Below are 26,286 nucleotides of genomic sequence, written 5' to 3'. Positions count from 1 at the left end.
GTTTATTTATATTATATTATTTTTTTTAACTCCTTTTACAATATTTTCACGATAGTTTAACAGGCGCAATTTTTTGTTCTAAGTATAAAATCAAGGGTGTCTCTTTGCGAAAGCAAGCATTATGGAATAAGAAATAAAATAAAATGAAATGGCGGGAAAAAGGATCAAATTTCAAGCCTACCTACTTCCTTATAATATTAAGCTATAATTTTCAAACTCGGACCGAAATTAGGCCTCTATGAGGTGAACCCCTCAACCAAAGCATACTTTTATAGCCCAATTAGTGGGGAAGTAATGGCCCCTTAAGTCTTTTGTTTAGCAAACCGGGAGAGGGTACTTGAAGCTAAGTTGTACCGCGATCCTCGTGTAGGCGTGGTTCAACGGCTAAGACCATGTGCTAGTGACTTACGCATAGAGCGAGAGTGCGTGGGTTCGAATCCCAGCTGTGGTCAATTTTTTTTTTATTTTTATTTTTCTCTTCTTTTGTTTATTTTGCATTAATTTATTTATTTAATGTGTTTTTCGATATATTAAAGATTCCCATATATAAAAAAGAATTTTTTTGATCGGTAAATTTCAAATAATGCTAAAAAAGTGGAAAAATTCCGGAAAATTAGTTTATTGATATTATATTATTTTTTTAAACTTTTACAATATTTTCACGATAGTTTAACAGGCGCAATTTTTTGTTCTAAGTATAAAATCAAGGGTGTCTCTTTGTGAAAGAAAGCATTTTGGAATAAAAAGTAAAATAAAATGAAATGGCGGGAAAAAGGATCAAATTTCAAGCCTACCTACTTCCTTATAATATTAAGCTATAATTCTCAAACTCAGACCGAAATTAGGCCTCTATGAGGTGAACCCCTCAACCAAAGCATATTTTTATAGCCCAATTAGGGGGGAAGCAATGGCCCCTTAAGTCTTTTGTTTAGCAAACCGGGAGAGGGTACTTGAAGCTACGTTGTAGCGCGATTTCGTATAAGCGTAGTCCAACGGCTAAGACCATGTGCTAGTGACTTACGCATGAAGCGAGGGGGCGTGGGTTCAAATCCCTGCTGTGGTCAATTTTAAAATTCTTTTATTTTTTTCTTCTTTTGTTTATTTTTCATTAATTTATTTATTTAATGTGCTTTTCGATATATTAAAGATTCCCATATATAAAAAAGAATTTTTTTAATCGGTAAATTTCAAATAATGCTGAAAAACTGGAAAAATCCCGAAAAATTAGTTTATATATATTATATTATTTTTTTAAACTCCTTTTACAATATTTTCACGATAGTTTAACAGGCGCAATTTTTTGTTCTAAGTATAAAATCAATTGTGTCTCTTTGTGAAAGAAAGCATTATGGAATAAGAAATAAAATAAAATGAAATGGCGGGAAAAAGGATCAAATTTCAAGCCAACCTACTTCCCTTTAATATTAAGCTATAGCTTTCAAACTCTTATCGAAATTTGGCCTCTATGAGCCGAACTCCTCTACCGAAGCATATTTTAATAGCCCAATTAGGGGGGAAGCAATGGCCCCTTAAGTCTTTTGTTTAGCAACCCGGGAGAGGGTACCTGAAGCTATGTTGCAGCGCGATCCTCTTATAAGTGTGGCCCAACGGCAAAGACCACGTGCTTGTGACTTACGCATGAAGCGAGGGGGCGTGGGTTCGAATCCCAGCAGTGGTCAATTTTAATATTTTTTATTTTTTTCTTCTTTTGTAAATTTTACATTAATTTACTTATTTAATATGTTTTTCGATATATTAAAGAATCCCATATATAAAAGAGAATTTTCTTAATCGGAAAATTTCAAATAATGCTTAAAAACTGGAAAAATCCGGGAAAATTAGTTTATTTATATTATATTACTTTTTCAAACTTCTTTCACATTGCTTTCAAGACAATTTAACAGGCGAATTATGTTCTATGTTTGAAATCAAGTGTCTTTTTTGTGAAAGAGCGCATAATGGAATAAAAAATAAAATAAAAAAAAATGGCGGGGGAAAAGGTTCAAATTTCAAGCCCGCCTACTTCCTTTTAATTATAAGCTATAATTTTATAACTCAGATCGATATTAGGCCTCTATGAGCCGAACCACTCTACCATAGGAAATTTTATAGACTTTTCAGGGCTGCCGCAATAGCCCCTTAAGTCTTTTGTTTAGCTAAGTGAGAGAGGGTACATGAAGTTATGTAGTAATACGGTTCTCGTATAAGCGTGGTCCAACGGCTAATACCGCATGCTAGTGACTTATGCCTGGAGCGAGGGGGCGTGGGTTTCAACCCCAGCTGACGACGACTCATGTTCAACTCCGTAAGCCTTGTGATTTTGAACTCAATGCTGTAGACAAGGAAACTCCTGGATCGAGTAAATTTGCCTTCGTGAAAGACTTTTTGATGGATCTATCCCGCATTTGCGTTACATGGAGCGGGAAACCCATGAGCGGGATTCTAACCCATGATCCGTCTGTTATTGAGGATATTTTACGTCAGCATTTTGGTCGGTGCGCTCCGGGTGCGGAATTTGTTTCGACCAGCCTTTAATAAATCTTTTAAATTGAAATATGATTTAAATGGTTTCTCTCTTGTTCATACTCAAGTTCAGTCGATATTTAGTAATTTTGATAAGTGTTTTGTAATTCTGATGAAGCAGGGAGTATGTTAAAAGAAAAACTGCAAAAGAAATTTGAACATGTTATGTTTTATTCAATGACAAGGCTTCAAAAATTGGAAATAAGGAACACTATTTTTTAAAAAAATCGCGACCTTCATTAAGTCTATCCTTTTAATAAAATGCATTACTTTTTCAACAGTACGATTTTAATGAGTATTAAAATGTTTCGTTCTCGTGTCTAGTTCTGATTTATGTTAGTATGGTAAAGCATTTGCGAAATGCTTTACCATACTGAAATGCCTGAAAAATGGTAAAGCATTTCGCATTTTAATTTAATACACTTCAAGAAAATCTAGAATGCGAAAAGTCTACGCGACACGTATTTCAAAATTTTGTATTGGCGAATTTTGAATTGGCGACTTTAGTTCGGGAAATTGCAAATATCCGGAAACAATATAACAACCATAGAAAACCTAAGGCAGTATTATCTTTACCTTGGTAAATTAAAGTTTAACTTTAAGCTATTCTATGATTTAGTTAACACTACGGTTTTTATCATATATTTGATGATACTTACGACTAATCAAGTAAGTTTAAATTTTTGTTGCTACAATTATAATTGATTTTTTATAAATATATATTTCTATTCTTTTTCCTTCCTTTATTTTATTGTGATTGATTTTTTTATCAATAGTTTTGCTTGCAAGGATTTTGTTGTAACATCATGATTCGTATTAAAACGATTTAAAAATAATGCATTGTAATATACGCCAAGAGATTGAAAAATTACTCAACATAATTCGTATTCTCTCGTTTTGAAAGAACACGTCGCAATTTATTTTCACCCGATTTTAAAATAAAGCTTCGATTCGAACTTTGGCTATTTTAAAAACAAACACTATAAACCGTCATTCATATTCACGCTTTTTAAAATAACGCATCACGATTTATATTCATGCGATTTTCAAATTATATTTCGATACGCCCCTGCACTATTTTAAAATTAAATATTACATTTTATAATCACGCGATTTTAACATGGAATAATTCATTTTTTTATGCCGCAATTTAAAAATCACATCGCTCTTCATATTCACGAAATTTAGTTTTAATAATTGAGTTTTCATGGATAAAAAATATTAAGTAAATTTTGGTATTTCGCCTATTTACATTTCAAAATATATGTGTAACATTTGTGTTCAATATTAAATACAGATTATTAAAAACAAAATAGTTTTAAAATTTTTTATTCAATTTTTCTGAAACTATATTTATTATTTTTCTATTATTATAACTCACACATATTGTATAAATTCACATATTGTTTTAAATTTCATAATACGGTGATAAAATTGCACTATTATGAAATTTACAATTACAATATTGTTATCATTATTTTAATTAAAATAATATGGCTCATAATTTTTTTGACTTCAATTTATTTATACTTTATCGTCTCGTATTCATGGGTATTAAAATTAAATATCGCGATTTGTGTTTACGAGATTTAAAATCTACATATCGTGATTTGTATTCACGTGAATAAAAAATAACAATGTGATTTGCATCACAGAATTTAATTAAACACCGTCACTCGTATTCACGTGTTTTAAAATAACACATTACGATTCATATTCATGCGATTTTTAAATTAGATTTTGATTCGCCCCTGCACTATTTTAAAATTAAATATTACAATTTATAATCACGCGATTTTAACATCGAACATTTCGTTTTTATTGCTTGCAATTTAAAAGACTTACATCACGATTCATTTTCACGCAATTTAGTTTTAATAATTGAGTTTTCATGGATTAAAAAAAATTACATTTTGGCATTTTGATTACTTATTATAATTGAAAATATATTTCTTAGCATTTATGTTCAATAACATATTATTTAAAAAATAATAGTTTTAAAAATTTTACATCATTTTTCTAAAGCTATTTTTATTATTTATTATTATTATTCAAGGATTGTCGGAATCTGTGTCAAGAATTGAAATATATATTTTTATGATTTGCATAATATTGTAATTTTCTTACAATATTATGAAGTTTACAATTACAATATTATTAATATCATTCATTTAGATACCAAAAATAATATGGTTTAACAATTTTCATGAAGTTAATATATTTATACTTTAATTTTTAATTTCCCATTATAAGACTAAAAATAAATCAATTTCTCATTTATGAAAATCAGAATTAGAATTTACTCATTTATAGAAATTATAATTAGAATAGAATTAGAATTTTCTATTTTATTTTATAACAGCCGATCCAATTTTTGCATTTCCGACTTCTAATGTTCAACTCCGTAGCCTTGTAATTTTGAACCCAATCCAGAAGACAAGGAAACTCCTGGAGCTCTATCCAGAAGGCAGGGAACAATTTTCCATGAGTAGAAATTGACCGTATTTATGTCTCCTGCGTAAATATGTTTTCCCACTAAAATGTCGGGTATTTTTTCCATGAAGCCCCAATCACCCCTCTATTGATGGTGATTTTTATGTTTAAATTTTTCTACTTTTTAAAATAATTTGTCATAGAAGCATTAAATATCAGTTGGAATAATAATAAAATTATGGAATAGCTATATTAACAGCAGATAGTTTGTTTTGTTCTACCAAATATGAAACCGTGTAACTGTGTAAATTATTCCAGAAACTAGAAATGGCCATTGAGATAAAGCAATAATTTTACTAAGACAAAATGCCATTTCCGCTGAGACTTTTTCTATTTTGCTGAAGCAGCATTGCGTATATTTTTCTATATTCATTTTTGACCAGGCTTCCAGAAATATACGTAAAGGGTGGTCTTCACAAAATACCCTGTTTATGAAAGCTTTGTCTTTAAAAAATAAACTAATCTATTTCTAATATATATTTTATAATGCAATTGACTCTACATTGAGAGCGAATTAGGGTATAAAAAACATATATTTTATTACCCGCATCTAAATAAATGTCGCATTTAATAGAAATAGTAAAATCACATAAATTTCCAAAATCTAGGCCTGCAATTTTAAAAATTATTGCAAGTCTATCCTGGCGTGCAATGCAACGCAAATGCTTCATAATAGATTTTGATGAAAGAGTCTTTATAACTATTTGCTATCCATTGCTAATTTTTGCAAACAAAATTTTAAAACAAAATTTTAGAAGACTGATAAAAAAAAATGTTGATAAAAAATATTTTGCATTTTATATATTAGTTTTTCCTATCATATAAAAATCTAAAATTAATTAGAATCTCATTATTGAATTTCTTGTTTCTGACGCTGATTTTTCATTTGCACGATAGTATCTATTTTCTCTAAAAGTTTACTCAGTTTTTTTCTTATTTTTTTCCAGTTAGAGATTGTTAAAGAAAAATTTATAAAAATGAATTACTAAAATGAAATTTCTTGAAATATTTGCAGAATATAGCAAGTAGCGCATTCGAATTTTCAATTTTAACCGGGAAATTTATTCTATCCTTATTACACTGCGATCTTCAACTAGTCATCCTATTTATAACTTTTCGTTTTTAATTTTTTACTGGTAAAACAACAGCTATTCAGTGCGAACCGCTCGTTTTCACATTATACATGAAATGTATCTGTATACACATGTACAACGTCCTTTAATATAGACATATTAATGTACAATCAATATATATGCACGCATTGCATAAACAATGCGGGAAAAAAATCGCCCCACCTTTAATAACTTTTGATCTAATGATCGGATCTTTACGTGTCTTAATGGTTAGAGGGGTTAATCTCAAATATGCTAATTAATAAGTTTCAGACGATATTTTAAGTTACGAAATTACTGTCAAAAACGTATTTTCTCTGAATAAACAGACATTTTTAATGGCTTCGGATTTCTAACCCCCAAAATATTAGGGATAGCCACAATCTGGAAAATATGGTCACCATAGTTGGTCAGGAGAGCGATCCAAAACTCCTTAATGTTATTTTTTTTTCGTATTCCCCATATCTCGAAAACTTTCGAAGAGAATTATAATTTTTTTGCACAATGCGTTTAGCTGACGATAATTTCATGCAAAATATAAATGCTAGTAAATATATATTTTTTATTCAATAATAGTTAAGAAAAGTAGTTTTTTTTCATACAACTTTTACATCATTTTAAAGAATATAATCTTACATGGCACAATCTTGGCAATATCGGTCGAGAAGTTCCTTAGAAATTAAATTTTGAAAAAGTCATATTTTTAAAATTTGATTTCCCAGGAACTATTCATTCGCTTTCATTCAATTATTTTAATTCTATCCATTGCAAAAAGTACATTTTTATTTAGAAAAAGTTATCGTGACTGGTTTCGTAACAAGACTATCGTCAGCACTCTCTTTGTTTGTCTGCCTATCTCTACCTGTTTCTGTTTGTCTGTCAGAGACAGCTGGCGGATGGAATATCCCTGATCTTGTTACAATATCTAAAATTAAAAACTTTTCTTTCAAAACAAAGTAAACTTAGCATAAACTATGTTACGTAAAGAAAGAAACAATTTAAACTTTTATTTAAAGTAAATAAACAATTTACTTTAAATGTGTAACTGTATTTGTCAAAAAAATTAGAATATATATTTTGTAAAAAGAAGTTGTGCGTAGAATTGTTAAGTTCTTTAAAAAATGTAGCGCGTGTGGTACGAAAGGTTTCTTAATAAAATTTATTAAAACATTGCCCTCAAGAAATATTACATTTTATGCACATAAAACACTCGTCTATTTCTATAAGTTGTGATTAATTTCAGTGAAGAAAAAACAAATAAGTCAAACATTTAATAAATAATTAAACTCTTTTTATTTTTTGAGAAAAAAAGAACTTTAGCCAAACATATGTCGAGTAAAAAGTTCTCAACAACATTTTGTAAATTTTGCAAAATTTGAAATGTAATTTTAAAAGAAGTTTTTGTCTTAAGCTTGTAAGATTTCATCCGTTTAAAATTGAGTTTCGCGAGATTTATAAAAGTTCAAATTTCAAAATGAACATTTTATTTATCATCCTAGCAACAACGATTGTAAACGCAGAGAGAGCAGGGGGGAGAGGAGGTGGTCAGATTTTTTTATTAGCGACTGTTTTATTGCGTCACTAGTTTTTAGCGAATCGAAAACGAGTTAAGATTTTAATTTGCATCTTCCTTCTTTCGTATATCGCTTGTTTTTTATTCGGAAAAAAAATCTTTTTCTACCTGAATTTCTGTTTGAGTGATATGTTGGAATAAATAAACCTAGAACATGAAATCTTCCATTTGCATGTAAGTAATCTTTAATTTTTTATTTTATGTTTTGTAACGTTTTCATCATTTTTCGGGACTTGGATGAATTTAAATATTTTAATAATTTTGCAATTAAACATCTATTATTATTTAGTATTTGAATTACGTAAATAATTATGTATACCTGTGACTTTACTTTTTTAAATGAGGATATGTAATTTTCATAGAAGTATAGATTAACTTATTTTTACCGACTAGTATGTTTCCTTTAAATAGTCCTCTTAAATTTCAATGCATTAAATCTTTTAAACTCTATATTTCAAATCGGGTTTAATTCTGGTACAAATACAAATTATCTTTGAAATATCTGTGAGAGGGTGTATCAAAACGTGAATAGCCTTTACTTATTCTTGTCCATTCTAATAAAATTCCTTGTAAATTTTTTTTAAAGATCCTAGAATTATTATTTTTATCTAAATAAAGCTTTTCTTATGTTAAAATTATTATTGAAGTTTACATTCACTTTTTTACATGAATACTTGAAAAATATGTTTTCAAATATTTGACTTAAATTTCCATACATACAATAAATTACTTTCTCAAAAGTGTTTTTTAATATTATTAAAAAGTTATTAGGAACAAAGAGTTTTATAACAATCGAAAGTTTATAGATTATGTTTTATAACAATCTTACATTTCTGTTTGATAACATTCTAACTTATATATTTTTTGAATAAAACATAAATTTTTATCCATAATTCATAAACATCCTTTTTTATTAATTAACTGCACATTATTTATTACTCATTAAATTGAAATTTTAATCAATGAACTGAAGAACAAGTTTTTTTTGCATTTATAAAAATACTTAACCTTGCCTAATTCAGGTGTTGGGGATTTCGATTCAAATTAGTTGTACACTTAACGATACAGATTTTTTTTAAAAAGAAGTTTTCAGTTAATTTTTGTCGAAATGTTCAAGTTAAGAAACGCTATATATAACGTTTTTTAACTCGTACATTACATTTTAAAACCGTCGTTGAATAGCCGACCAATTTTTGGGTTTACAATTTCAAATGTTCAACCGCGTAGACTTGTAATTTTGAACCCAATCCAGAAGACAAGGGAACTCCTGTATCTAGTATTGGGATTTTTGCCTTAGTGGAGGACTTTCTTTATGTAACTAACCCGAATCTGTGTTACGTGGAGAGGAAGACCACAAGAATCTTCCAAGGTTAGGCAGACAGTAAAGAGACTCTAACCCGTGATCCGTCTACTACTGTGGATCTCTCACGTCAGCACTGTGGTCGGTGCAAGCCGGATGCGGAATTCGTATCGACCAGCCATTGGTGAGATTCGAACCCGGTTCACCTCACTGGACGGCGAACGTTCTATCCCCTGAGCCATCACGGCTCATTACATTGTACATTTATATAACAGGGGGTTGCGTTGAAGGGCACATCATCGGGATTAAAACTGCACAGGAACATTTGCCGAAAATAACGTTAAACACAACTAAGAGCTCTTTAAACATGTTTAGAAGCACACAAAGAAATAGTTCAGAATACGGAAGTGCCTTTATCAGCATATGACGACCATTCTAGGCATGGGTTTCTATGCAGTTTTAATCCTGATGCTGTGCCCCATATTTCCCTCATGTTACTCGCAACATTTAAGCGAACTCTTCGCTGTATATAAAAAAAATTTTTAACTTGAGCCTTTCAACAAAAAATAACAAAATTTAAAAAGATAATTTAAAGTTAATTAAAAAAAAAACGATCTTGGAGATAGAAACCAAATGCAGATTTGAAATTAGGGATATGAAAGTATATCAGATGTGTTAAAAAAATCTCTTGCAGCATAAGAAAAATATTGATTTATTCAGAAGCTACAATTAAAAATCAGATATACCGAATACAGAATTAAAATAAATATTTTTTAACATTTCCTATTCAACATAAGCAGGCAGCCGCTGTAAAAGTTGAATTTGGTGACATTTAAAAAAGATCATTTTTAACATTTCCTGTTATGGCAAATAAATCAATTCGAATTTAAGAGATCATTTTTATTGTTTTGTTAAGTTCTAATGTAAATGATTTTACACTTTTTGTTTTTATTCGGATTAGTTTTACTTGCTTCATTTTCCTCCTTTCACTCGTTATGAAATGTGTACGTTTTAATGTTAAAATATATTATTTTATGCAACATCCACAAATTTTTTTGACTACGTGATAGCATGGAAATGGGTATCTCGTATCTTTCAGCTATTGTATATTTCAAAAAAAAAATTTCTCAATGTTTTCAAATTATTTAAGAAATAAATGTATTTTATGGAAACAAATTAATACAGGAAATTTATTAAGGCAAACTAATTATACTTCAAAAACTAATTATACTTCCAAAATATTGTTTATAAGTTAATTATCAGTTTTATCTGGAGTAGCTTTGTTTAGCGTTTTAACATTTTTCCTTCGTCGTAATTTTAAATGTTTTTGAAATTTATTTAACTAAGAATTAAACTCTTCAATTTAACTCTGAATTTGGAATTTAGTTTTTTTTTCTGCTGGAACTTCGAAATTGAAGTGTAACTCAAAGAAATTACAATTTCGTTCTATATAAAGTTGAACTTCTAAAATGTTTCCCAAAATATCTTTATATTTGCTTTTTTCATGTATTATCCTTAGATATATATTGTTGTAATTATTTTTGAAAATTTTGATTTTTATGCTAATACTTTAGGGATGCTAACTTGTTCTGTTTTATGGACAGATTTTTCCTAGTGGACGAACTGTTTTAATTTAATTCTTGCGTTAGTAAATTTGACTTATTTCGAGACTAGTGCATCTTAACTCAAAAGTATTGAAATGCTGCATAAAACTCACAAAATCTTGTTTTATTAACTCGTGGAGAGTTTTAAAATAACGAAAAAAATCAACCTCTCTTCTGCCATGCCATTAAAAAATCAACGTGAGCGACAAAAAACTTCGAAATTCTGATTTTATATATTTGGCATTATTAAGTGGCAAGCTACATATTGCAAAAATAAATAAATAAATAAAATAAAAAAAGTATTTTATTAGTTTTCTGAAATTCTATTTTAGCGTTCTCAGCATTGGCAATAGAAGGAGAAAAGCGTTCAAGTCATTTTCCTCGGAATTATTTCGTGAAGCGCTTGTGTTGTTTTTTCTATTGCTTGGCAGTGTTATATTTGATAATTCATTTAACTTCAACAAAAAAACTTTTTGAAGTTTAACAAACAAAATTTATTAAACAAACTTAAATTTTTAAAAAACTTCATTTGCTTAAAAAATATGAAGGTGGTAAAATTTTCGAGTGCCCTATAACAGTCGCCAATTTTCAACACACCCAAGACATGATTTTTTTCTCAATCAGGTATATTTTTCCCCTATGGATTATTCAGATCACAATCTACTTTAAGCCTTAGTTTTCAATTCTTTACTAGTATAATATCTATTTTAGAATAGTTGCCGTATTTACGAAAGGTATTATGAGTTGATTGATTAATTGAAAGCGATAAATTAAAATGGATAAATTAAATTTAGATTTTTTGTTTGCTACTGGGCTAAATTAATTCTACTAAAAGTATAGCGTTCCTCAACGATAGAGGTATTTTTATTCGTCAGTCATAGTTTAGAACAAAGATTTTTTTTACCCATATAGCGCGTGATGTTTGAATTCAGCTCAGTTCACTGATTCAAACATTTGTGCTATTTTAAACTAGAATTACTGTTTCTTTATTCAAATAGACTCACTATTTATTTCAAAAATTGATATCTAAGTTATTAGCTCTAATACAAAATGAAGAATAAGGCTTCTTTGACGAAAAGTGCGAAATATAAATAATTATAACACAAAACATGCATATTTTAATTGTATAAATGGAGTTAAGAATCTAAAATTAAGAATTTCTGAAATTCAAGAAAGTTGGTACTTTAAAAAACGTTATTAGGGTAATTCTTTTCACTTGGCCAGTCGGTAGTTAATCTTCAGGTTAATACGTGGCTCATGACAACCCCTCTAAGAATCATTTTATTTTACTATTTAGTCTTTAATCAGATGTAATTTCTGTCGCTCTTGCATTATATATGGAATACATTGATGTGAGCAGTAAAGCCGTTTCTGACATATTCATTCATAACGTAAACATACATCATTCCACAACATCATTCATAAACATATTCATTCAATCAAACTAAACCTTTTGTTTATTAGTTTCTAGGATCGTCTAACTTTGTTTTTCTGCTCGCAAGATGATATGAAAGTTCTTTTACATTTTACATTTACAGCTTGTCCGACATTTTTTCTTGAGTTGCTAAACTAACCATTTCTCTTTCGGCAAGAGCTGATCAAATAATACTAAGTGCATATTTTTTGCAATTGTGGATCCTTCCTTTGAAAGCAAAAATAATCAAACCAGCGAACCCAATGTTTATGTAGAAGGGACAACTATTATGAATCACCCGTAATCATCACTATTCATACTCAAGATTACAGTCTTTGCGGTTGAGTAATAAAATTTACGACTTCTGAAAAATTCCATTATAATCTGTTTAAAAAAAAGTTTTATTCACTTAAATGCCCAGAATTATGAAATTTTGTTCTACGCAACTAATCTACGATAATGTTTGTTAGTTCTTAAGCAATAAATAAAAAAACAAAAACGATTTGTTAGAATCAAAAAATAAAAAATAGCAAAGAAATATCACATTTCCCTCTTTTCAACAAACTATTCTGTGACGTTATCTTTTTCCCTTTTAGAAGAAATTCAAATTTTTGAAGCTGTGAGCAAAAAACTTTAGTGTTTTAAATGAATATAAAAATATAATATTGGCTAATTCGAGTACTCAGTTTAGTTTAAACATTTTTTTATTAAAATATAAAATTTCAGTGTAACATAATTGTTAATTTAGTAGCTTAACATTTTTATTTGTCTAGATAATACATGCTTAATTTTATTAATATTTAATACCGATATAAAATTAAGTATAATGCACATTAAAATTTCACTCTTTTGAATTTTGTAAACGGTGAATGTATAGTGTAATCTTTTTAGTGTTATTGTAGGTAACTGTATCTTTCTTTTTGTGTTTAAAACACTTTATCTTTTAATAAAAAGAATAATCGTCCCTATTTTTTTTCTATATTCAACTCTTATTCTAAAGTTAAAATTTTTCCGTGTGTAATTTTTTATATTTTTTATTTTGCTTTTTTTTAAAAAAATTTGAAAATAAGGGAATATAAGCGTAAACATTACTCGTATTCTTATCCCCTTATCCAGGAAAATAAGCAAATCACAAACCCCCTTTAATATGTATTATTTACATGACCTCATATCAACCCTATTTCGCCGTTGAACTGTTTTCTTTAAAAAAATATCTAAATATTTCGTTTTTTCTATTTTTTGTAAAATTTTATCTCTAGTATTTGCATTTATATTTCTTGAAGTATTTTCAAATCATTTAAATTGTTTACTTGCTTACTTATTCATTTATTTTTCATTAGAATTGATAATGAGAATTTAAATAAAAAGTAAACACGGAGAAATTCTTTATAAAAAATAATTGCTTTCATGCGTTGGTTTTGAAACTAAACTTGAAATTAAGGATGCGAAAAATCGATATGCCCTTTAAAATATTCCATCTTATGCTTATGTTCATCAGAAATATTTGTCAGTAATTCTATCCAGATATCAATCGTTTGCATGAACTTAGGGGAGATACCTCTACAAAATATGCGCTAAATAGGCAACTATTTAGTTCTAAGCATTTTTTACTACGGTTTTAATAAATCGTTTTCGTTTGTATAAGGCTGGAATCTTTAAAATTTTGACCTCTCTCTGACGAACTAGAGCACTCAAATTTTGACTGGAACTTCTTCTGAATGCCAGTTTCGATCATTTTTCTGATCGCTAAAAGAAGCATTTATGGTCAATAAAAATATCGAAATTATTCCGATTAGCTAGAGTACTCAAATCTCAACTAGAGCTTCGTGACAAAATTGATGATACCACCAAATATCACCTTAAATTTTTTGCTAACTAGAATTTATTATAAAAAACATTTCGACCACTTTTCGCCTAGCTAGAGTTCTCAAATTTCAAATGGGGTTCTGAGCTTGGCTGCAACAACTATTTTCTTTTTTAAATTTGTAAACTATAATTTATCTCCATTTTTATCTTCAATTGAAATTTCAACCAGTTTCTTACGAAAACTTAGGCAAAAATAAAGTAATATAATTAAAAATTGATTAAAAGGAGAAAGTAGTTTAATTTGTAATAACTGCTAATACTGAAAATCCTCCTCCGTCTTTCAAAATATTGAGCCCTACATTTTTCGTTTTCATAGAATTGTTTTGTTCTTTCACACTACTTCGACTTGAAAAAGGTAATTTTCAAAATTTTAATTCTATTCACGTAAAATTCTCTTTTTATGTGTTCAAGTACAGTATATTTGACAAAAATTTTTGTCTTTATTTCAGATTATTTAGAATTTATATTATAGTACTCAAATTTGAAGTAACTAAGTTAAAACTTAAAATATTTTTTTCTCTCCTATCTGATGCAAAAAAAGTAATCTTCTGGTAATGCATTTTTTGAGAAATGTAAAAAGAACAAATAAATCAAGAAACTTTTTATTTTAAATGATAACAATAGTTTCACTGTAAAATTAATTTGGCGATGATTTAAAAAAGCAATTTATAGCTCTTGGTAGGTGATTGTGAAACGCAGTTTGGCGATTAAGTAGCTAGCACGATTGTGTTTTTGAGTGGTAACCCGATAAAACGTCATTTTATTGCTTTTGTGAAATATTGCTAGTTTTGTACGTGATTTTTGAAAACTTTCCATTCTTTTTTGACAAACTGTGTTTTTCTTTTCAAAGGAATCTTGTTATCAATCATTTGACTTCAAGAACTCAGTCGAAAATTGTGTAACTTCTACTTATACTGTAATTATCGAATAAGAACTTATTTTTCTGGTAAGTTTTTATGTATTTATTTTTCTCTCTTGTTTAAAATGTAACTTATTTTTAGAAACGCTATCGTAATTCAAAATCACTTTCTTTGTATGCACTTATTAAAAATTCTGTTTAATACTCTTAAAATCGGTTTAATTACTAGGCAAGCATTACTTTTTTTTTTAATAAGAAAATGTTATTTAGATTTAAGTCTATAGCAATCAGCTATTACGTATTTATTAAAAAGGTTATTTGATACAATATCAAAAGACACTGTAATAATATTATGGACCGAATACAAATCTGAATCTTTAAAAATTTATTTGATCTAAAAACTTATTAACCTTTTTTGATTGTAATAAAGAATCTTTTTTGAAATGTAATCTATTAAATGTAAATTTTGAAATAAGCATACTTTAGGTTTTATCAAAGTGTTAAAGTAAAATCAAATTTTTTTTAAAAATTTTTTTAATGAGCTAATTATTTCTAACAAAAAATATCAATTCAAAAATTATGAAATGAAGCTGAGTAGGCGAGTTTTACTCAATCTCTATTTTCTTGAGGGGAAAATTAAATATAGCAACCCTAAAATTCGAAGACACGAAGAAACATTTTAGTTTTATGTTTCATTTAAAATATTCAGTTAAAGATCGGCTAATTGCTCCTGGTGAATTTCATTTGTAATTGGAAAACTAAAATCGGCGTTTGAGTGCGAAATATTTTTGTTCTTTTTTTCCTTGATAAACATTCTTGATAATTATTTTGTATATTTGTTTCTATACTTGATAGCTTTGGATTAACTTTCTCATTCTTTTTCAAAGATTATTTTTTTTTTGGGGGGGGGATAAATTGCGTTAATATTTATCATTGCATCGCATGATACCAATTTGCCATTATCGTCAGTTGTATAATCTTGTTTTGACAATTTTAATTTTATTCATTTGGTTTTACAATAAATATTTGTTAAATCTTTGCATCCTAATAAAACAAATGTGTGTCTTAACTACTACGATTATTATACCACTACAATTATTAAACATCAATTCACTAGAATATATAAGACATGCTAACGTGATTCAATATTGAGGAACCTTTTGTTAGATGCAGGTTGGTATGGTCTAAAACTCCTTCCCCCACATTGTTGACTTACGGACGTGAAATATTCACGTCTATTTCGATAGATGGTTCTCATTGAAAAGTTGATTTGCTGTTTGTGATTGCGTCATCGTCCTCTTTGCGCTGTTGCTTCGCAGTATCATTTACACACAACGAGATCCTGCACTAATTAGACTGATAATAGCAACACAGTAGAGACAACATACATAACCTTGAATTTAATACAGATTTCACGACCAATGCTCAAAACTTTGTGAACTTAATACAGCTCTCACCACAAGTGCTCAAAATCCGGTGAACTTAACACTGCTCTCTCGGTCTTTTGCAACTAGTGGTATCCGTGCATCGAATATTTTCTTATGAGCTGAAGTAGCTTTATTATATTGGTAGCAAATTAAATTTTGGAACTAAAAATGTTTAGTTCAGCATTACAATCACTTCATTTTTCGATTAATTCGTGAATTTGCAAGTTATATCCATGTGTACCGTAAGATTTTGTATTCTTATAGCTTCGTTGAAAGTAATGGTACATGTGAATGGTATATGTGAAACAAATACTTTGTAAATTTTATTTTTTTGCTGTTTTAAATTAAGACTGAAATAAAAATTTTTACTTTGCAATTTCAGCCAATAGAAATTCAATATAAGATCACTTTCATTCATTCGCTAATTTGCAGTGTTTTGGGTCTTTTGTAAATGGGATAAACATTATTTATGTAAGATCTATTTATCGTTGATATCTTATTTATTTACTATCTTTATTATGTTCATCTCTTACCTTTATCAAAAAAGTTTATAATTTTATTCTGGCTAAAATATTATAAATTTGACTTATTTTTAATCATGGTTAATTAATTAATCCTTCTTTGTTGTTTGATCTAGGAATTTATATTTTCAGGGTTTGAAATTCAAATAATGGGGTTCAAATTACAGAGCACAAAAATATGATGCGGAACATTAAGAATATCAAAACCGCAGTAAACTGTTCAACTTTGGGTCACTCACCGAGTATCAAAAAATTTGAGATTGTATTAGTTTGCTATCATAGCACTTAAATTATGTTATATAGTTAGTTTTATTAAAAATTAAAATCCTGATAATTAAATATGGTATAAGTTAGATATCATGGCTCTTAAATTATGACATATAGTTTGTTTGATTTAAAACTAAAACCCTGATAAATAAAACTTTTTTCATTTAATAAATTCTTCAGAGTATTAAATATTTTTTTAAATATCCTTCGCTTGAAAGATTATACGTTAATAAATGCTATTGAAAATTTAAATAAATCAAATGAAAAACTAATTCTTAAGTCTACTATTAGCAAATGAATCCTATGTCATGGATTTTTTTAAAAATGCAGTTTTAAGAAAATCTAAAAAAAAAATTTAATATATGTGCATACTAAACTTGCTTAGAACTCTTATATTGTAAAATATTAATTTGAAAGAAAATTCTAAGATTTTTATATTTTGTAACCGTCGTTGAACAGCTGACCCAATTTTGGGCTAACGACTACCGGAGTTCAACTCTGTAGACTTGTATTTTTGAACCTAATCCAGAAGGCAAGAGAGCTCTTGGATGAAGAAGTGAGAGAAATTTGCCTTTGTGGAGGATATTTTTGATGGAACTACATTTACGTTACATGGGCAGGAAAACTACAAAAACCTCTTACGGTTAGCCTGACAGGAAGGAGACTCTTAACCATGATCAGTCTACCGCTGCTCGCGATTTTGATAATGTTATGCTTTAATGCCAGGCTGGGTACTCAGAACTGACCGGGTTATAAATCTAAATTTAATCATGTAACCGGAATCGGCTAGGTAACAGATAACATTTTACCCCAGTTTGTCTGAGTCGACAAGTTAACAAAACTTTTGTGCCGCGTACCCGGAACCGGTTTGGTCAAAGGACCCAGCAAAAGCTTAAAACCTGGTACACCTCTAGATAAAAAGATACAGCCATTCATATCAATGAAAGCTTGTGATAACTTGGACATTTATTTATTTAGTTCATTACTTGGACGATTTTGTTGTTGTTGTTGTTAATTTACGTCGCACTAGAGCTGCACAATGGGCTATTGGCGACGGTCTGGGAAGCATCCCGGAGGATGATCTTAAGACATGCCATCACAATTTTTATCCTCTGCGGAGGGGATGGCACCCCCGCTTCGGTAGCCCGACAACCTGCGCGCGAAGTCGAGCACTTTACGGTAAAACAGTTTAACGAGGACCAATACCGCACACCCTCAGTCCCTACGCAGACTGATCCTAGTGGTCACCCACCCGCACACTGACCGAAGCCAGTGATGCTTGACTTCGGTGATCTGCTGGGAACCGTATCTTAACGATCAATCCACTGCGGGACGGACGATTTTCAAGGAAAAAAAAATCTTAGACATGGTGGAATTACTCATGTGTGTTCACATCCATCAACTTTTATTAAAAGCAAAGGGGTTGGACAAAAAGTGATCTGACGTGAAATGACTCTATTTTGAATTGTTTATTGAAAATATTAGTTCATAACAGACACGAGAGCATTTCATGAAATACTTCTCACTGGTTTAGTTATTTAAGTTCGGAACGTAAAATATTGTTTAATCATTAGTTTTAAATAAACGAAATGAAAAACCTATTTCGATAGAATAATAGTTTTTGTCTTTTTAATTCTGTTAATTGATTTCTTGTTATATTTTGTGTTTTGTCTTTGCAGACAAGAAAGGGCAGCATGCTGTTGTGGAATAATTCACGTCACGCTAGAGCTGCATAAAGGACTATTCCCGCTGTGGATTGAGCAGGAAATAGATAAGTACCTTTTTACATAATTATTTTTTAAATTTCGCCTTATCCATGTATAGTGTACAATGTTGGTAAAAATGTGAAATGCAAAGACTTTGCATTAATATTTTAAGAAAAAAAAGAGTAAACTTATCTCTTTTCTTCCTTCTTGAAATCGATCATTCTTTGGTTCAATTAAAGCTCTTTTCTTTTCTTTTTTTTGTTGATAATTTCGTGAAATTTGGATTTAGCAAGTTCTCTGACTTGACGTACGGATCACGTATTTTGTTCCGCTTCGGCTCTGTTTTCGACTAATTCGGTTCTCGAAATATGAGGCGCATCTATGAGACTCAAATATGATATCATTAGACCGATTCCGAAGTATATCAAGCAATTATTGTCTCAATAGTTTGGTCAAAAGACAGTTCTTAAGTATGAGTCCAATAATGTTATTTCCGATTATGATGTTTCACCTACTTCAAACATATTGTTTTCATAGCGATTTCCCTCCCCCATAAAAAAATTGGTTTTCTCAAAAATAATTCCATATTTTTAAAGTTTATTTATTGAATCGACAGGTAGATAAATTTTGATACGATGTAAAAATTCTTTAATCCCGTTTCTGAGTACAAAATTATTAAATGATAAAAACTAATATGAGAAAGACTTTTATTGTAAAACTACTTAAAGAGACGACGAACGAACATAGGCTTTTTAAATTGTTTGTCTCTCCACCCACTTTGCAAGACACTCTTTTTTTTCACGCTCTTCAATATTTTTTTTTTATATAAACGTTTAATAAACCATTTTTACTTTGGATGATTTTTAAATAAAATTTTTTAAAAAATATCAAAAAGTAACTTAATTTTTTTATGTTTTTAATATCAAATTTCATTAATATTGAAAATTAGATGGTTAAAAAAAAGTAATCTGATTTAGAATAAATGACTCAGTTTTACGTTTTGTTGAGTGGAACAGATTAATAAAATTTCTAGAATTTGTATTTACAATTCTTTTTTTCAAAGAGGAAGTTTAAAGTAATTAATCTATTGTATTTTAATCACAGGTAAATATTTTTTTTAAAATTAACTAATGAAGCTATATGCTTTAAAGTATAATAAAATGCTCAGGGCCTTCTGGTTTCACGGATGGAACCATAGGGTTATTGGATGGAATAACTGGAGTTCCAGGCTATTTCTTAAATCTCGTAAAGATTTCAAATATTTTTATGGAATTACTTATTGTAAAATTTCAGTTAAAAAAATATATCAAAATACCAAATTATATGCTATTTTCCAACAATACTCATTTTGCATGATGCATACGCATTTCTTATTAAACCTTTCCATTTAAAATCAATAATTATGTTGCTCTGATGTCACGTCCTTAAAATTTGTAACTTTTTTTTTCTTCGAAAAGACATATTTCAGCTTATTTTATTCAATTAATGTTTGTACCAGAAGGAAATTCAGAATTAAAATCAGCTCCACTTCTGCAAATTCAACGGCCTGACATTTTACCTGCCTCTCAGATTCAAAACAATAGAAGAAAAATTTGACGTTTTGCATTAATGATATACAAATTAATTTATATTCTTTTTTTTTTTGGTGAGCATATCAATTGCTGGTAATAAACTTTATTTTAAAATTCTGAGTTCCATAGTAAAAAAAAAAATTGCTCCCTTCTTGACTCAAAACTTTCGTCCGGTCTCTTGACTAAACTATTAAACGACTTTATTTATGAACCTTCACTTTATTTTGAGGGTCAGAAAACTGAAGTAATGAGTCATAAAACTAAAGTTCTACGGCTTCAAGCTTTGCTTTTCATCTATAGAGTTTCATCTGTTGTTCGTTATCGTATATTTTTCGGTAGACTCTCGTTGCGGGCAAATAATTCGTTTTATAAATGAAAAGTTCATTGTAGGTAAGTATTCGTTGTGTTTATATTTTGTGTTGTTGTATTAAAGGCGGCTGAAAAAACAGCACTCTTTGATTTTTCGGGGATAATTTTTCACATCAAATTTGGTCAAATAATATGTAGTAAATTTAAAATAATGAACAGATGTTTAGAGACATTTAATAATATTTTTAAATTTTGTTCGTTCTCATAAAAAGGCCCTAAATGAAATGTTAACGGGATCTCTTGTTATAATTAATTTTTTGTGTGCCTTTATTGTTTCTTCCATATTGTATTTTTTTTTTAAAGTTTGGTACGAACTTCCACGAACGTGAACTGAGCGCTATGGCTTGTGGTTACAGCCTACTTTCTCAACTGTTCTACCGTGTCTGAAGACCCACGGTAAAGAAATCAGGGATCTATCGTCTGAAAATAGGGAAAATCGTTCTGTCACTTGGCCAATATTTCCGCATCGGTACTTGTTTGTAGCGTATCTACCACTACAAAATTACAACTACAATTCACTAGAATATAAGACACGCTAACTCGACTCTATGACGGGGTACCTTTTCATAGATGACAGTTGACATGGACAGTAACAACTAGTCCCCCCATTGGTGACCCGAACGTGATGTGAACACGCCTACCTTTCCGAAACTCCTATTTCGTTGGATGGTCCACATTGAATAGTAGTCTGCAACATCATCCACCTCCTAGGGCTGTTGCTGCTCAGTTTCAATCACACACAACGTATACACTCGACTGCTTAAGGCAACACAGGAGCGACTACGACTGTGAAGTTAATACACCTCTCACATTCAGCACTCAAAAAGTAGGGTGATCTTAATACAGCTCTCCCGGCTTCTCACAAAACAGCAATAACTCAACTAGTGGTATCCGTTCATCGAATTCTATCACAGCTATAACTCTGGTGGGGGAGTACTGTAGCGTATCTACCACTGCAAAATTACAACTACAATTCACAAGTATATAAGACAGTGATTCTCAACCTTTTTTTGTCGCGGCACACTTTTAACGAAGTCAAAATTTGGCGGCACAAAAAGAAACAGATAAGTTTAAAAGTTGTTTACACACCTATAATACACTGTGAAAAATAGTTTATGATAATAATTTGGAATGTAAAATAAAATAATATAATATGTACTACTAAAACACGTTTATTAAGGGATTAATTACAAATGAATAAATAGAATACTTTTAACGAGAAATTTGATGTTTTTTGATAATTTCATTTATATTGGGTCGTAAAAATGACAATGCTACTCTCATATCGTCTTCTACATTTAACAGTCTCGATCTTTTTTTCGTTTTTATGTTGGTTAATACTGAAAATCCGAATTCACACAAATAAGAAGTAGAAAATTGTAATAATATTTTCAAAGCCTTTTTTGGCTCTCATGGGATAATAAATTGATTCTTCCGAATATTTTAAAATTAAACCTCGATTGTTAGAAAGCGAAATTAGTTCTTCCTCTTCATTCAAAGTTAATTCAAATACAGAAGTATTCGTTATCACACATGGATTACGAACCCAATCCATTTTTTTTGTATCTAAATTTGGGAAATAATGAATAATTCTCTCCTCTAATGTTGTCAAATGGTCAATGACAATTTTATGAATAGTTTTATTAAGATCTTTTGGGACTGTATGACTCAAACTTTTCCAAATATCCTTCCTGAGCTTTATTCTTCCATAAAGTTATTTAATTTTGTCATCCCACCAGTTTATCTTTTGAGTTATTTTCTTTCTGCCCTTGCATACTTGAATTTATGTTATTAAAAATAACAAATCTGTCTGCTAGGTAAGCTAGTTTAGCGCACCATATTTTATCTTCCAACAAATGAACAAAATCATAATTTTTATTTTGTTCAAAAAACATTTTCATTTCATCTTTTAATTCCAGTACACAAGATAAAACTTTTCCTCTGGACAACCACCTTACTTCCGTATGCAGTAACAAGGATTCGTACTTAGCTTCCATAGCTTGGCATAAATTACTACATAAGCGACTATTTAATGGTCTTGATTTTATATAATTAACCATTTTAACTATTCCAGAACTATTTTCAACTATTATGTAACGAATATTATTAAACGAACCGGTGAAAGTGAAAAATCTTCGTTCATATATATATATATATATACGTACTTTTCTTTAATTTAAACTTTACTCGTAATAAAAATAAAAATAAAAACATTATAATTTTTACTATATGCATTTCTGAAATTTGGCGGCACACAAAAGTGCCGCGGCACAGTGGTTGAGAATCACTGATATAAGAACTCGACTCTATGACTGGGTACCTTTTCATCGATGACAGTTGACATGGACGGTAACAACTAGTCCCTACATGTTAATGCCAACTACGATAGCAATGGGGGCAAAGGTATTCTAAAATCAAAACAATTAAAATGTATATAAGTGGAGGTTTGCCCGACGCTAGTTATACTCTTTGATTTGGTTACCATTTGGGCTTTTTAAATACCTTGTGAACTACTTCCACCGCACCGTAGCGGTACAAAAATCGTCCCCTCTCACACATTTGCTGCAGACTTCAGAGCAGCGTGATGAAGTCCTATGAAATAAAGCTCTTTGGAATACGCCTATCTAATATCATCTTTGGATATCTCATCTTTTTTTATAGCAGAAATTTGAATTTGATATAAAAAAGTTATCCCCGAAATATCAAAAAGTGATTCATTTTTGCCTTTTCATTATGTACACTACCTCTCATTTTCAATACATCCATTTATTTTACCTATCATGAACAAGCCTTACCTGCTATATTTTATTACGTCCCGCAGCTGTTTGTAAAGTCCGCTTCCACTTACTTTTGCGCTGTACTGTGCACAAAATGAACGATATCATCGTGAATAACTTTTGTTCTAATTACCAGATTTTCACAAGCTAAACATCAATCATCTTGATTTAAAGGGCTACCTCAGATATTTAACTTGTATTAACTATTAAGTTACAGATTCAGACGCAAAAATGCACTTTCTCCGAATAAATATATGTAACAAAAAATATTGTTCATATCTAGTAAATAAAATGGTGTTTATTGAAATATGATTTAAATATACCCCATATTTTGAGACTTAGAAACCTGAATCCATAGAGGAAAAAAGTTTTTTTTCTTCGGAAAATACGTTTTTGTGTTTAATTCTGTAACTTAAGATGTTAGGGTAGACTTAAAACCATTTCTTTAAACCATTATGGGATTTAATGGTTAGAACTTAGTTCTAGGAAATACAATCAATAGAACCGAAGTTATTCCTAATGATATTTTGCGCATTGAACAATGGTCGTAAAAGTAAGCAAATGAGTTTTTCCACGAAACGAAAATTGTGGTAAAAAGTGTATTTGTTAATTAGATCATATACAGGAGTGTTGTCACAAGTTGTTCCATTTGGAGAATGTGTGTATGTTGCAAGTAGAACTGGAAAATAGTTATTTTTTACTTACGTCGCACTAGTGCTGCGCACTGAGCTATTGCCGAAGACGATGAAATTTGAAGACTGAGTTAGAGAATTTCCAAGGGATAGAATCCGTTTCCATTTCAAACAAGAGTTTTTGTTTCCGTAAAGTTGCAATAATTGAAAACAATTATCAATTTAAAATAGCTCTCAGTTGAGGGCTGTTAAAATAAATTTTTAAATTGACCAGGAGAACTCTTTTTAGTATCAAATATTCAGGCTATAGGACGTTATTGAGTTGTCATCGAGTGAAACTTCAGGAAACTTCTAAAGTGTATCTGGAAAACAAAAAGTTCAAATTAAGGAAATAAAGTGTGTATTGCCACAAGCTCTTCATTTGCAAAAATTTCTATAATTAAAGTTTACAGATTATTACTTTCTAAAAAAAAATTTCCTCACTCGCTTAAAAGAATTATCAAGAATTTGTCGGAACATTTACAGCTTTCGAAAACCTCAAAAACATGAAAATGTTAATGAAAATCGAAAACATCCTTCTTCGTAATTCATGCTGAAGTTATGGAAACGAAAGAAAACTATTGAAATCTTCCAATCGAACTGTTTTACTGGTCAGGTAGAAAGTCACTTCAAGGACAGATAAGTAAAAGGTAGTCTTAACCAGCCATACAAAGATTGAAAGAAGCTATATTGACGAGTTGAGGGACTATCTGATTTTGAATCACTCTGCAGATGAGCCCATTTTAGCCCATCAGGCATTGAGTAGATGGGATCGTAGAGTGCAGATCCGTATTCGTCTGAGAGTCAATCCACTACAACTGAAAGATTACATTCTGCAAGTTCAACAATTGCAAACATGGGAAGATAGTTAGAAATGTAAGTTCAGACGTCAGCAAACAAACTGTTGGTCTACTTTCAAAAAAAATTTGGATTGTTACATCAAAAGAAAAGATAAACAATTTCAAGCTGAAATTGTGTGGACTTCGATTCAGTACAAACGGAATAAAATTGTATATACGAAAAGCTAATATGAATACAGCAGTGATCAATGACAGAAGTGGCTACTTTGGTCAAAGGAAAATTAAGGAGAAAATTCCATTAAGCAAATCCGGGTACTGACTCTCGTCATTCGAACATCAGGGGAGCAGATTTGTTGGCCACAGGAGTACCATATAAGGTGGGCCAACGTTTTTCTCACGGAAGGATGGACAGATAACAAAGCTGCCAACTTGTTAAAAACAAAAACTGCAATACAAGGCAGGATAAGCCAATCAGGGGAAATAATGACACAAAGAGTAAAACAGAATTTCAAAAATCATAATATCAGTAGCAAAATATCATTTTATAAACCATACAAGCTTCATATAACATAATTTTTGAGTTAACAGTTTTAATTAAATTACTTATTAATGAAGAATATCGCAACTTTATTGTAACTAATTTTTAAAAAAAACTTCTCAGGAGAATAGCGATATTGGATTCTAAAAATCGCGCGAATAAGTATTATATTGGATTTTAAAAACAAGAAAATACAAATTGTGATATTGAATTTTTAAATCGCTAAATTTTAAATCAGCTAAATACCAAAATCGATGATTGATATTAAAATCGTGTGAATAAGAATTCCGATATTAGAAGATTCTGACGGAGTTCTTAATATTTAAAATGGCGAAAAGCAGCTAAAACAAAGGAATCAAATTGGCGTAAGAATCATAAATGTCTCATTAGCGTGATTTAGCTAAAGTTTCAAAATTTCGTCGGATTATTAATTTTTGATTCACGGGAGTCCGCTAACCAATGGTCTTGAGATATGCGGAAATCTGCGAAATTCGCGGAAAAATTACATGATCTGCTTCCAGGTTATTAGACCTTTCCTGGGTTGAAAGAAAATTGGCAAGAGAATTGAAAAGGTGCTAGAATATCGAAAAATCGTATTTTCGGAACAAAGCTGAAAATTTGGAACAAATACGATTTCATTGGAACAGTTGGCAGCTGTTGATACAGAAGAAATGAAGGAAAGAACGGATATTCGAACCGAGACTTTCAGACTTTAGGTCAGCTCCTTGAGCACCCTACTGCTGGTTGGCATTAAACATGTTGTATATTGTAATAGTTTCTTTTTTGAATAAAATATTATAAACATTCAATAGTTTGAATGTATTTCTTAGAAGAAAGAAAAATAAGGTTCATGTATTGAAAATGGATGAGAGGTAGTGAAGTTGTGTGACAGTTT

The sequence above is a fragment of the Parasteatoda tepidariorum genome, chromosome 7, assembly GCF_982258835.1.
Source record: "Parasteatoda tepidariorum strain Cologne lab strain chromosome 7, Ptep-v5.0, whole genome shotgun sequence".
Classification (NCBI taxonomy): domain Eukaryota; kingdom Metazoa; phylum Arthropoda; class Arachnida; order Araneae; family Theridiidae; genus Parasteatoda; species Parasteatoda tepidariorum.
This window is presented reverse-complemented; position numbering follows the sequence as displayed.